At 42.0% G+C, this 13,117-nt stretch overlaps 1 long non-coding RNA gene across 2 annotated transcripts in view; it reads left to right on the forward strand.

The window, feature by feature from the left end:
* Positions 1-2,384, forward strand: part of LOC149992487 (uncharacterized) — a 31,290-nt gene extending 28,906 nt beyond the window's left edge. For both annotated transcript variants that reach the window (XR_016508306.1, XR_016508305.1), the window contains one exon: positions 488-2,384. This is a non-coding gene — a long non-coding RNA (uncharacterized LOC149992487). The remainder of the gene's footprint in view (positions 1-487) is intronic.
* Positions 2,385-13,117: the final 10,733 nt, after the last annotated feature.

Consider the following 13,117-nt stretch of genomic DNA (forward strand, 5'->3'; position numbering starts at 1 on the left):
AAAGTCATAGTAAGAAGGTTCCCCTGGGGTTTTTATCAGACCATCCACCAAGTGAAAATTCATTTGGAAACAAGTGAGAATCAATTGCACATTGTCAATTAATATGTCTTACAGAATTCGAGAGTTTCTTCTTCTGCATTTTTTGGCCTTAGCTATTCCTTATTACTAATATCCCATATTTTTTACTATTAAAAGTAACTGATCTAGGATAACACCAGTGGGACTGTCTGAATCCATAGTTTTACTTCTTCTCTGAAGAGTGATATTTAGCCCTGGTTGCTTTCCCTCACATGGAACTCTGCAGTACACGTGGATTAGCATGTGCAATATTTTCTGTAGTCTGTATCAGCCACCCCAGATTTAGAACTCTATCCTATTTTACAGTATTATTTGCAGTATTATACTATTTTAACTTCAATGTTAATATAATCATTAATACGGATATTAGCATGGAATATATTAATATGCTTTTCCTCTTCTATTTCAGCATTCATGACCCTCCCCTTAGCTCAAGATGGCGATCTGTAGGCAGTCCAGGAGTGTCAGGACAGCTACAGAGGACAGCAAAAAGGAAAGGAAAGAGATTTCACCCAAAGGCATTACTCTTGCAAGACAGCCTTTGTCCAAATAGAGGATTTTTAAACACTTCCATGTTTTCCCTGGACATATCTAGATCCAGCCCTGAGGGAAAGCAAGAAACAAGAATGTTAGAAAGGGGAAGATGGAAGTGGTGAAAACTTTGCCCTTTGGTCTTGACATGTCATGAGAAAAAGGAGAGGGCTGCAAGTTGGGAGCAGATAGGTCCTAAGGTCCCTCTTGCCTGTAAGAGTGGCCACATCAGACTACCATTCGAGGAGCAGTCTGCTAAGGCAGATGAAGGGCAGCCCTTTCCCTTTCCCTCATTCTCCTTCGTCCCTGGATGGCTTGGGAAGGACCTGGAGCTCCTGTGAGGGTACCTGGTAGGTAGCTGATTTGGGAGCTAGGGAACCTAGTACCTGAAACTAGCCCCGGCTGCGTGGTGGGCCGCCTGGGCCAGAATGTGAAACTGCAGAAGGATCTTCCTCACCAGTAAGGCCCCATTACACAGCCACACACAGCTGGGAGCCCCAACTACAAATTACACTGACAGGAGACCTCACCCCAGGGTGCTGTGGAGAACAAATGTGACCAGGAGGATGTGGTCGTCACTGCAGAGGCCAGAGGAAGGAGCACATTTCCGAGGAAGCTTTTCCCTTGTGGTCACAAGGCCACAAAACAAGCCACGCCTTTTCCTTCTTGGAGAGAAGAAAGGAAAGGGTAGAGAGGAAATCTGAGACTGGTGATTTTTATCTTAAAGAGATGAAGATTTATGACACGGGACTCTAAAATTACTGCATTAGGCAAAGATTGCTGTATTAGGCAAACATTTAAATTTTATGTCATGCTACTTAAACAGTAGGGGCTGGTCAGGAAGACCAAATCAGGGACAGAGAAAAATCAACATTTTTTTCTGCCCATGTGAGTTACAGCATGAATAAGATGGACAGAGCCTACTATGCACTGTGACTTTCTTCCCAAACTCCCTGCACTGGATCTCATGTCTTATTGCTTTGACCCTCCCTAGTGTCACTGGTCACACTGACTCCTTGTGGTCCTTGAATACACTAAACATGCCTCACCTCCCAAGGGGGCTACGAACTCTAGGCTCTGCCTGGAATGCTCTTCCCCACATGGCTCCCTCCTTCACCTCCTTTAGATCTTTGTTCAACAGAAGCCTTCTTCCAGAAACCTGTGGGGTGAGCTGAGATAATATTGATAAAATATCCGTATTTGCTGACTCAGTTGCCCCCTACCTCCAGAGGCTGAGTCCCCAGGTCTGTCTGACGTGTGTTCACAGACAGACCTACAAGTCCCTCTCTGCTCCAGCTGCCTCCTCGAGGTCTGGCTGCAGCAATGACCCTGAGAACCCTGCTCAGCCCTGCTGCGCACTCTGAGGTACGCAAGCCAGCCTCTCCCATTCCCTCCCTTGGCTTGGTGTTTCCACCATGTTCCTAAGCACAAAAAATTCTTCCTACCGCCATCAGTTCAAGCCTATCAGTGTAGCAGCTTTCAAAAATATCAGGGCTCTGGCTGGTGTGGCTCAGTGGATTGAGCACTGGTCTGCGAACCAAAGGGTCACCGGTTTGATTCCCAGTCAGGCCACATGCCTGGGTTGCAGGCCAGGTCCCCAGTTGGAGGCGTGAGAGGCAACCAATCAATTGATGCTTCTCTCCTTTCTTTCTCCCTTCCCCTCTCTCTAAAAGTAAGTAAGTAAATAAGTCTTTAAAAAATATATCAGGCATGAAGGCTGTGGAGTAGGAATGGACACTCCACAAATATCCAGCAATTATTTTCTTTCTTTTTTCTTTTTTAGAGAGAGGAGAAGGAAGGGAGAAAGAGAGGGAGAGAAACATCAATCAGTTGCCTTTTGCTCCCCTGACTGGGGACCTGGCCTACAACCCAGGCACGTGCCCTGGCTAAGAATGGAACTGGCAACCTTTCAGTTCACAGATTGGCACTCCATCCACTAAGCCACACCGGCCAGGGCATCCAGCAATTATTTTCATTATAAGAGAGCCACATAATTATTAAATCTTGAGCCAGAAAAGACCATCTAAAAAGAGAAAAAAACCATCATTGTGAAAATTTTCAATGAACTTGTGTCAGATTGCCAAAGAACTTACTCTAAAATACCAAGCCACTTACATGCACAATAAATTCCAATGTCTCCCTGCTATGTCTGGGACAGATGTAAAATGCTCAGCTAATCAGTAAAGCCACTCATCTAGGGGCCCCCTTTATATACAGTTGCGCCTACCACTATCTCCTCCAAGTTTCTTTTTTCATCTTGGGGTTCAAGTGTTCCTCTTGCATCCCACAACCTTGAGTAAAGTTTAGGCTAATTCTTTTGTGAAAAATTTCTTACACATTTTCTTGTTTTACTTACTAGAATGTTTTTAAGGGTGTGGACCATATTAATTTCTTCTATTGGTTCCCATAAGTTCTATGCTCACAGGAAATCATTAAGAACAATTATTTTCATATATAAATTAACCATTGCAGCATATCAGTGACATCATATTTCACCATGAAAGCCACCTACAAAATGTGTTTCTTTGCAACAAATCATTCACTAGTTCATTTCATTCATTCACCAGCAAAATGTCTGCTGCTGTGGAAGACTGAATAAGGAGTGAAAAGAAGACTCCAGGATGCCTCCCTGGCTTCTGTTTGAGCAGCTGGGTAGATGTTTGTGCCATTTACCGAAGAAGGGATGACTAAGAAAGGGCAGGCTCGGGGGTCCCTGGGAATTGATTCCTAAGGGATAACACAAGCATCCTATGATTCAGGTCACCAGGTCTCCCTTTGGATCTCTGTACATGTATGACACATTCAATTGAGTCAACTTTGAGACATATCAGGTGATAGATGACTTCATAGAAAATTCATGGAGCGACACGGCCATTAGACTGTTGGTGTTAAGGAACAAAGACAAAAATGGGATTGATGAGAGAGAGAGGAGACAGGGAAAAGGGATTAAAAATGTAGACAGTCTGAACACAGTGCATCTTGTTTGCACTTTTTTGGTATAAAGTGATTATGTCACAGCTGGGAAAGAGCTGGTCTGAGCATTCTGTTGGAGAGCATCCTAGGGGTATCAGAGAAAACAATCTTCATCGTTAGGAATTCTCCACACCCCTTGCAAGTTTAGCTATTCGATATAAATCATACCTGGCTTGCTGTCCGAGTAATATCCATTTGCACCTAACATTCACACCATCTCCCTCTCAGGATTTCTCAGTGGAATTTCAAGCCACGGGAAGGATGCCATCACCTACGGAGGGAGTATGAATGCACAGAAACAGGAGCCCATGGCAGAGTCGAAATGAACTAGAAATGTTATGAGATCAAGCAGAGGAGGAAAAGCAGCAAAGAAAATGGAAAAGTGATTGACAGTAAGGTAGAAGGAAAGCCAAGGGTTGTCATAGCTTGGAAGTGGACATTGAGAGTATAGTTTTTCCAGAAGGGAGTAATCAGCTGTGTCTAAAGTTGCTGTGACATCTTGTATTTAATTAATTCTCTTGTGCATTGTCATGAGTAAGACAGAGCGTCAACCCAAGGCCACCATACACAGTAGGAAGGAACAGGTTTATTTTAAAAAGGGTTTAGGTTAACTGGATATGCAGTTCATTGTGATGAGCATACACGTAAGCTGCTTTAATAAGAGCCATATATTCTTTTATTATTTAAATTGTGATGAAATACAATTTTATCTTAATCATCTTTCAGTGTATAATTTAGTGACATTAAGTACATTCACATTGTTTGCAACCATTACCACCATCTGTCCCCAGAACTCTCTTCATTCTGCAAAACCGTAACTCGGTACCCATTTACCAAAAACTCTCCCTTTCTCCTCCTCAGAGCCTCTGCCCTGCTCCGGGAACCTCTTTATAAGTTGAACCATATAGTGTTTGTCATTTTGTGACTGGCTTATTTCATTCTGCATGATGTCCTCAAGATTCATCCATGTGTAATGTCTTAGAACTTCCTTTTTTTTTTAAAGCTGGATAATTTTCTATTTTATGTATAGATCACATTTTACTTATCCATTCATCAGTTGATGGACATGTGGGTTGCTTTCACTTTTTGGCTGTTGTGAATAATGGTTCTATGAAGACGGGTGTAAATATAAGTCTTTGAGGCCTTGCTTTTAATTCTTTTGAGTATACACCCAAAAATGAATTGCTGGATCATATATTGTTTTTTACTTTTTGAGGAACTTTCATACAGTTTTCTATTATTTTATATTACTACTAACAGTGCACAAATCTTTCATTTTCTCCACATCCTCACCAACACATTGTTTTCTACTTTTTTGATAACAGCCATCCTAATGGACGAGATGGTATCTCATTGTGGTTTTAATTTGCATATCCCTGGTGACTAGTGGTATTAAGCATCTTTTCCTGTGTTTATTGGCCATTTGTAAATCTTCTTTAGAGAAATGTTTATTGAAGTCCTCGGTTTGCTTTTTAATCAGTTGGGGTTTTTTGTTGTTGTTGTTATAGTTCTTTATATATTCTGGATATTAACACTTTGTCAGATATACAATCTGCAAATATTTTCTTCCATTCCATAGGTTGCCTTTTTCCCTCTGTTGATTGTGTCCTTTGATGCAGAGAAGTTTTCAATTTTCATGTAGAAGAATTTATATTCTTATAATGAATTAATACCATCTCATAGTTCCATGTGGTTTATGGATTGTGACTGAAACAATCAAAAAAGAATATTGAGCTCTTCTCCACATTTTACTCAGAACTAATTTTTTTAAATATGCTTTATTGATTATGCTGTTACAGTTGTCCCAATTTCTTTTCTCTTTGTTCCCCTCCACCCAGTGACACCCCTCCCTCCAGTTGTCCCCCCTTAGTCCATGCCCATTAGTTATGCATATAATTCTTCTCAACATCTTCCTGTCTATTCCGCTCCCTCCTACTATGCTTCTTAATTCCTGTACCATCTCCCTCCCTTTCCCCCTTCTCCCTCCCCACTGACCTCCCCCCAATATGTTCCCCACACCTATAATTCTTTTTCCACTCTCGTTGATTACTTAGTTTGCCTTTGTTTCAATTCCCTAGCTTCTGTTGTTGGTTCTTGTGATGCAGTTTTCATTTTAATGTTCATAGTTTTGATCCTCTTTCTTCAAAACAAGTCCCTTTAACATTTCATATAACAGTGGTTTGGATCTGATGGACTACTTCAGTTTTACTTTGTCCTGAAAGCACTTTCTCTGCCCTTCTATTCTGAATGATAGCTTCGCTGGATAGAGTAATCGTGGTTATAGGTTTTTGCTTTTCATTACTTTGAATATTTCTTGCCAGTCCCTTCTTGCCTGCAGCGTTGCTTTTGAGAAATCCGCTGATAGTCTAATTGGGATCCCTTTGTACATAATTCTTTTCTTCTCTCTTGCTGCTTTTAAGATTCTCTATTTATCTTTAATTTTTGACATTTTGTTTATAAGGTGTCTTGGTGTGGTTCTCCCTGGGTCCAGTTCTTTTGGAACTCTCTGTGCTTCCTGGACCTGCAAGTCTATTTCCTTTCCCAAGTTAGGGAAGTTCTACTCAGAACTAATTTGATAGTACCTCTGAACATATCACTGATAAACAGCTGTGATTATTTTCTTACTAATAAAAAGTATGATGTCTCCAAAAATAATAATAAAATAAAATGTATGATGTCTCCATGAAAAATATAGTAAGTCATAAAATCTTTTCTGTATATTGTAAGAGAAAACAAAACTCCAGATTAAGTTTACCTTACCTTTATTGTGTTTTCTGAACAGATAAGAGTTCACATTTATTAAAGTGGTCAGCTAACCAAAATCTGACATTATGAATTTATTTTCAAACCTTTCTGGGGGTGGCGGTGAGGACTGCAAATCATGAGTAAGACAGGTTCGCTGTGCTATCTGGAATAGACATATCATCCCTGTTTGATAAGAAAAGCTATTCACCATGTCCATCCCCTGAACACGGCCTCCATCAGAACCTCACGGCTTGCTGGTAACCAGTGATGTCAGGTCTTCCATTAACAATAGTTCTACACTATTACCGTCCTGTCACATTTGATCCACCCTGGCTGGTTTGGCTCAGTGGATTGAGCGTCGGCCTGCAAGCTAAGTGTCGCTGGTTCGATCTTCCAGTCAGGGCACATCAGAGAAGGAAAACTCTGATTCCAAAAAACCTCCGCTGCCTTGCGGCATACCTCTTCAGGGGAAAGGCTAAGGGAGTAAACCCCGACAGAAAATCCGGAGCCGGAGTCCCTAAGGCGGTTTGACGTTGTAGTCAACACCGGCAACTCCTGCGGCGCACCTGAAGCCAAGCTGTATTGACTCCGTCTTTCCCTTGGACCCTTCAGCTGCGAAGAGAGGGGGGGTCTGCTGCATGGGCAACAGCAGACCCTCCATATCACCCTGCCCAGGCTCTGTAGCTTCAGCGTCATCGCAAGATGTCGATTCAACACGGGAGGAGACAGATACCGTGTCACTCCCGAGTCGGACTGCACAGCCATTCTCGGCGGTGCAGTTAGACTCGTAAGAAGCTACACCATCGTCTCTCGAGGCTCTGTAGCTTCAGCTTCACTGGAGAGGACACTCCAGCGTCATCGCAAGATGTCGATTCAACACGGGAGGAGACAGATACTGTGTCACTCCCGAGTCGGACTGCACAACCATTCTCGGCGGTGCAGATAGACTCTTAAGAAGCTACGCCATCATCTCTCGAGAAGGACAGCTGCCAACGACGACGACATTTGATCACACTGGTAAAACTAAGAAACTTGGTAGCCCCCTATTCTCTGTGCTTCTAAGGCTGTTGAGAAGCATCACAGTGGACTTCACACTATAAAAAAAATGTGATGTAGCTTTTATGATGCTAGATTGGTAACTTCGTGGACAAAGCTGCCAAAGCTCTCATGTCTGTTATAGGGTCAGAGAAGTTTCCAGAACATGCATTCTATAAATAAAGTATAAACAGATCTTCTCCTTGTAGAAAATTCCCCGGGGACTGTGACTTAAACACATTGTGGCACCCCTTTCCAAAACTATAATTTGATTCTTCATTAAGGTGGCTACTTTAAAACGATGAAATATATCTGTATGAAACAGTCCGATTCAATCATTCCAACAACTGAGCCTTCCAAACAAGAGCAAGCAATGCACAGCCTTCTTTATTTTTTTAACCACATTCCAAAGTAAATATCTAAGTTCCATGTCTGATAATAGTCATATGGAGCTAAACGTGGTGTGCGTGGGGAGAGAATGCTAGAAACGGTCTTATCTCCACGCCTGGAATTATGCTTTTGCTACAGTTCAACAAGCTCACGGCCTGTTGAAGAAGCAACAGTGGGGAGAGAAGGTGTTTGGGACGCTGTGTAACAGAGCTGAAAGGTCACGAGCTCTGAGGCCGCAAAGCTCACACCCTGGCTTGACCAATAACCCGGTATGTGAATTTAGGCAGGCTATCGACCCTTTCTAAACATTAGTTACCTTATAAGTAAAATGAGGATTTATTTATTTCCTTAACCAACGTGGGCAAAGGTTTACTGTGAACAGCAAGGTCTTGGGTGAAGTCACTTTTCCTTAGGCAAACTGAAGCATCTAGAGTCCCATCCCCAGGATACAGAGGCAGACATGCGCAGTATGGACAGGAACACTGAGTGTTCCAGGAGGAGTATATTTAAGTTGGAAAGAATGTAGCCTATGAGCTTGGAGAACAGACTTGAGAGTCCTGACACCGCTTCACATGTATCAAAATTAAGTGAGCTTCCATTACAGATCATCTTCAAATTTTCAGTGGCTTAAAAACAATAAAAGCACCAGCTCCTGTGCTAGGCCCTGGGGACACATCAGTGAACAAAACACAGTGTCCCTGGTCTCCAGTGGAATTATAATAACGCCCATCTCATAGCGCTCAGTACAAAAATAAAAATAATGGTTGTTATTGTTACCAGCAATTGAGTCCTCTCCATGTGTCTGTTTTAAGCATTTTGTGCAAATAATTCACTTAATTCACAGTACCCTTATGAGATGTTTATTCTAATTACCCCCTTTCAGCAGACAAGGAAACTGAGGCAGGAAATGGTTAAGGAGCTTGCACAAGACCATGAGACTAAAAGACCAGAGAGCTGGAATCTGCTCCCGAGCAATCTGGATCCAGTCTGTTTCCCTCATTATGCTCTGGGCCAGCCCCGGGGCCTGGGATCTCGGCAGTCAGCAGGCCCCAGGCTTAGAAGGATCTGCACTTAGTTTAGTGCTCTGCTGTTGCAGAAGTTATAGTTTTCATAACTTCTAAACAAGGAACCCTGCATTTCCCTTTTGCATTGGGTATTACCAATTCTGTAGTTGGTTCCTCACTCTCCTGAACTATAAGCAGAAGAAAAACAAGGCATTTAAAAAAGTTAAAACACAGTAGTCATAGACTCTAAAAAGACTTTGTAAATTATTCTATTTATTTAGTCAAATATTTTCTCATCTGCATTGTGCCATGATCAGCAACGGGCATGGCAACCAAAAGAGACTACGATTTAGGACTTTCCAGGACCTACCGTTTTCTCTTCCACACAGTCTTATACTAGAGAGAGTTTAATATAGTCTCCTGCAGACGAGGAATTAGCAGCTCACGTGATTTTCCTAAGGTCACACCACTGTTTAGAGCAAAGCAAGATTAGATTGCCTAGGTTTTACTCTGGGCTGGTGCCTTTCCCACAACTGTGTACGGCTTCCACTTCTTGAAATGTCAGAGTTAAGGCATATTTATGAACAAGAAAAGTGGAGAAAATGCATTTGCTGGAAACAATACGTTACCGTCATTCTCATTACCAAGATTTGAGGTTTACTTTTAACCCAGTAACTGGGTGATTTGAGGTATCTACAGAAGGGAAACCCCTTCCTTGCCTACAGTGTATTCGAGTAAAATGCACTGACCAGGCTTACGTTCTTAATGGAATAGTGTCTGTTATGGAATCTGAAAGGGCAGATTTGTACATAATAGTTCATGCTGTGCCTCAAGAAATGTGATTATACTGGAATTGCCAACCAATTATTACCTGGGCTGCTGCTTGCAGGGGTTGAGTGACAAGGGAGCAGGAGCTGGAGTTTCTGAGGGTGTCGTCTGCGTGGGTGCTTACCTAGAATGTCCAGGACAGATGGCGTCAAGCTGGAGTCTAGGAGCTGGGCTTCAGCCTGGGACCACAGGACCAAACGTGAGCAGGGGATCTTGGGTGACGAGGTTTCTTAGGCACACCGGGGGGCCTACCTTCCCGCTCCCAGGGTGTGGAGAACAACATGAGTAAGTGTGTACACTTTCAGACCCCAGGGAGATTATAGTTAAGTAAAGGGTAAAACTTGTTGCTATGTAATCCTATTATCTAAGGGAATCAGAGAAAGCTTTTTACTTGGATGTTTTTTGTTGGATGAACAGTATAGGATAGTAGCTGAAAGGGTGGACCTTTGTGTCAGTGTGACACTGCTTTGAGGACCAGTACCAGTGTATTAGTGAACGTAATGTTAGCTGGAGCCCTGGCTGGGTAGCTCTGTGGGTTAGAGTGTCATGTCCATCTGTCAAGGTTGTGGGTTTGACTCCTGGTCAGGGCACATACAAGAATCAACCAACGAATGAATAAATAAGTGGAACAATAAATCTATGTTTCCCTCTCTCTGTGGGTCTCTCTCCTTTCCTCTTTCTCTCTAAAAATCAACAACTAAAAATTTATTTTAATGTTAGCTGCTATTGCAGGTAAATGTCAAGTTTTCAGAGGCTTTATAACAATATAACTTGTTTCTTGCTCACTGCACAGTCTAGTGTTCCTGGTTAGGTTGCTTTCCACTGGTCACCAGGGACCCTGCCCCAGCTCATCATGATCCCCACCCTCCTCTAGGTTCTTCACATTCTCTGCACTCAGCAAGTGGATTATAAGAGAGAATGTGGGGAGGACCTGGTGGGAGTTTTTATGGGCTGATTCTGGCAGGGGTGTGCATCACTTCTGTACGCTATTGAGACAGAACTTGGTCACATGGCTCCACTGAGATGCCAAGGATCCTGGCTGAGGCCACTCGTGGAGAGGCAGCTGCTTCCCAGCCACAGCTCCACACCATGGATCAGTGAACAGCTTGGCATCTCGTCCACAATCACCTTGGCTACTCATCAACTATGCGGCCTTAGCTAAGTGTCTCACCTTCTCTAAGCCTCAGTTCTGCATAACGGGAATAAAATCACAGCCTGTTCTGCTACATGTCTGCTTCTGAAAGGCGAATTAGTCCGCATGAATTAGTAAACCAGGAAATGCTATCCCTACATGCAGAAGCAGCACTGGTTCCCATGTGATTTTACCGTAGTGTGCCGCCACGTGATGGCTGCTGAACGTGAAGTGTGCACACACAGCTGGGTCAGCCGTGCCTGTTCGCCCCACGTGCTTCCCCGGGCTCCGTCCCACGGCGTGCCTGCTCTGTCTTGTAGTTGCTTAGTGCAGAGTCCTCCGATTTTTTGTGCACTTTTACTTTATCTCTATTAATCAGCAAACCCAACTTTTCTTTACATCCCCTTCCATCAAGCTGCCTTCATTCTTTTGATTTAAATTTGCAGTTGAAACACCTAGAGAAAGAACTGTGAAAAACAAAATAAAGCACAGAGAAGAAAGCATTAAAGATAAAAACAGAACTGAATGAAATAGAGAACAGAAAGAAATAGTTCTAAATTAATATATCAAAATCTTGTTGACTTTTTTTGTGGAAAATTAATGAAACAGACAAACCACTAAGTAGCTTCGTTAAAAAAAAAAAAAAAGAAAGTACAAATATATAGAATACAAAATTACAAGGGGGAAATAAGCTCTCAACAGAAGAAATTTTAGGTCGTAAGAGATTACTTTGCTGACATCTAGGTAAACAGATTGGAAAACCTAGACGAAATGGATGATTTCTGGAGGAAACATACGTTATTTTAATTGACCCCCTTAGTGCTAGAAAGCTTATCTAATTTCCACAGAAGAAATGCAGACAGTTATTAAGAAACCACGCAACAAAATGCACAATACCCAGATGGTTCCAGAGATGAATTCTACGAAGTCTTCAAAGACCAGATAGTCCTGATACTTTATAAATTATTCCAGAACCATGAAAATAAAGGAAAACTTCCAAATTCTTTTTATGAAGCAAGTATAGCACTGATACCTCAACCAGATAAAGTACAAAGAAAAGATCCTACAGCCCTGTATCATTCATAAATATTGATGGAAAAAATTCTTAAACAAATTGTTAGCGAACAGAATCTAACACCACGCTAAGAAAATAATACACCATGGCCAAGTGGGATGTATTCCAGGAATGCCAGTTTGGTTCAATGTTAGAAAACCCATAAATACAACACATCACATTACTAAATCTAAGGGGGAAATAACCATAATTATCTTTGTTGATGCCAAAAAGACTTTGACAAAAGTCAACACATTCATGATTAAAAAAAATACTCAAGAAAATAGGAATTGAGGGGTACTTTTTTAGACATAATATACCCAGCCTAATTCTTTAGCCAGTATCTTATTTAATGAGGAAACGCTAGCACTGTTTCCACTAAGAGCAGTTACAAAGCCAGGATGCTCACTATCTCCACTACTAGTCAACATATTGCTAGAAGCATTAGCCAATGCCGTTAGACAGGAGAAATGAACTGGAGATATAGTCTTTACAGTCAGTTCAGCCTGACTCTGAGCCATGATCTAGCCATGGCTAGAATGAAATTCAGTATGCTATTCCTACAACTCCACTGCCCAATTTATCTGGTATCCTTGTGACTTGATTTGTTCCTGTTCAAATTCCTCAGAGAATAAACCTTCTGGGCTCCCCCTAGAGATTCTTCATGGTTGTACATATGCCAAGGGGTAGGGAAAACAAGGGAATCAACTGATCTCTCACATACACTTTCAAGCCATCTTCCTCTTTTTGGCCTCACCCCTCACTCTTACTTTTGCCTTCAAGACCTGAGTCTCTCTGCGTGCTCTCTTTCTCCCTCTTTTCACAGAGCACACCTATGTCTCTCCTCCCTCTTTTGTTTCTCTCTCCTGAGCTTCAAGGGCCCTTCTTTGTGCCCCTGGAACTCACTTTCTGGGCTCATTTCTTCTACCGTTCCCTTCTTCTACCTCTGTGACTTTGTAAATACTTTCTCTTATAGTTTGGAAGAAAAAAAAGATCTGAGCCTCTCCACCTATGTGAAGACTGGTTCAGCTCTCAGCTTGTTCACTACGTCTTCTGCACACACCATTAGTTATGTCTTTCACTGCCTGTCTTTCACTGCCATGCTAAATCAGTTACACTCTGACATTCACTTTGCAGATTGCAAAACCTGAGATCTCTTATCTGCCACCATCTCCCTTCCTAGTGTCTTTATTCCTATAAACTTATAGATTTTAAAGATTCATTTACTCATATTTTATTATGTATTAAGGAGGAAGAGAAGATGAAAATTATGGTCATTATTAACAGCTGATGATGATTATTACAGTAAAAATGGTAGATGGTAAGAGAAAATAATTCCATGTTTCA

The sequence above is a fragment of the Furipterus horrens genome, unplaced genomic scaffold, assembly GCF_987537825.1.
Source record: "Furipterus horrens unplaced genomic scaffold, mFurHor1.1.pri manual_scaffold_15, whole genome shotgun sequence".
NCBI lineage: Eukaryota > Metazoa > Chordata > Mammalia > Chiroptera > Furipteridae > Furipterus > Furipterus horrens.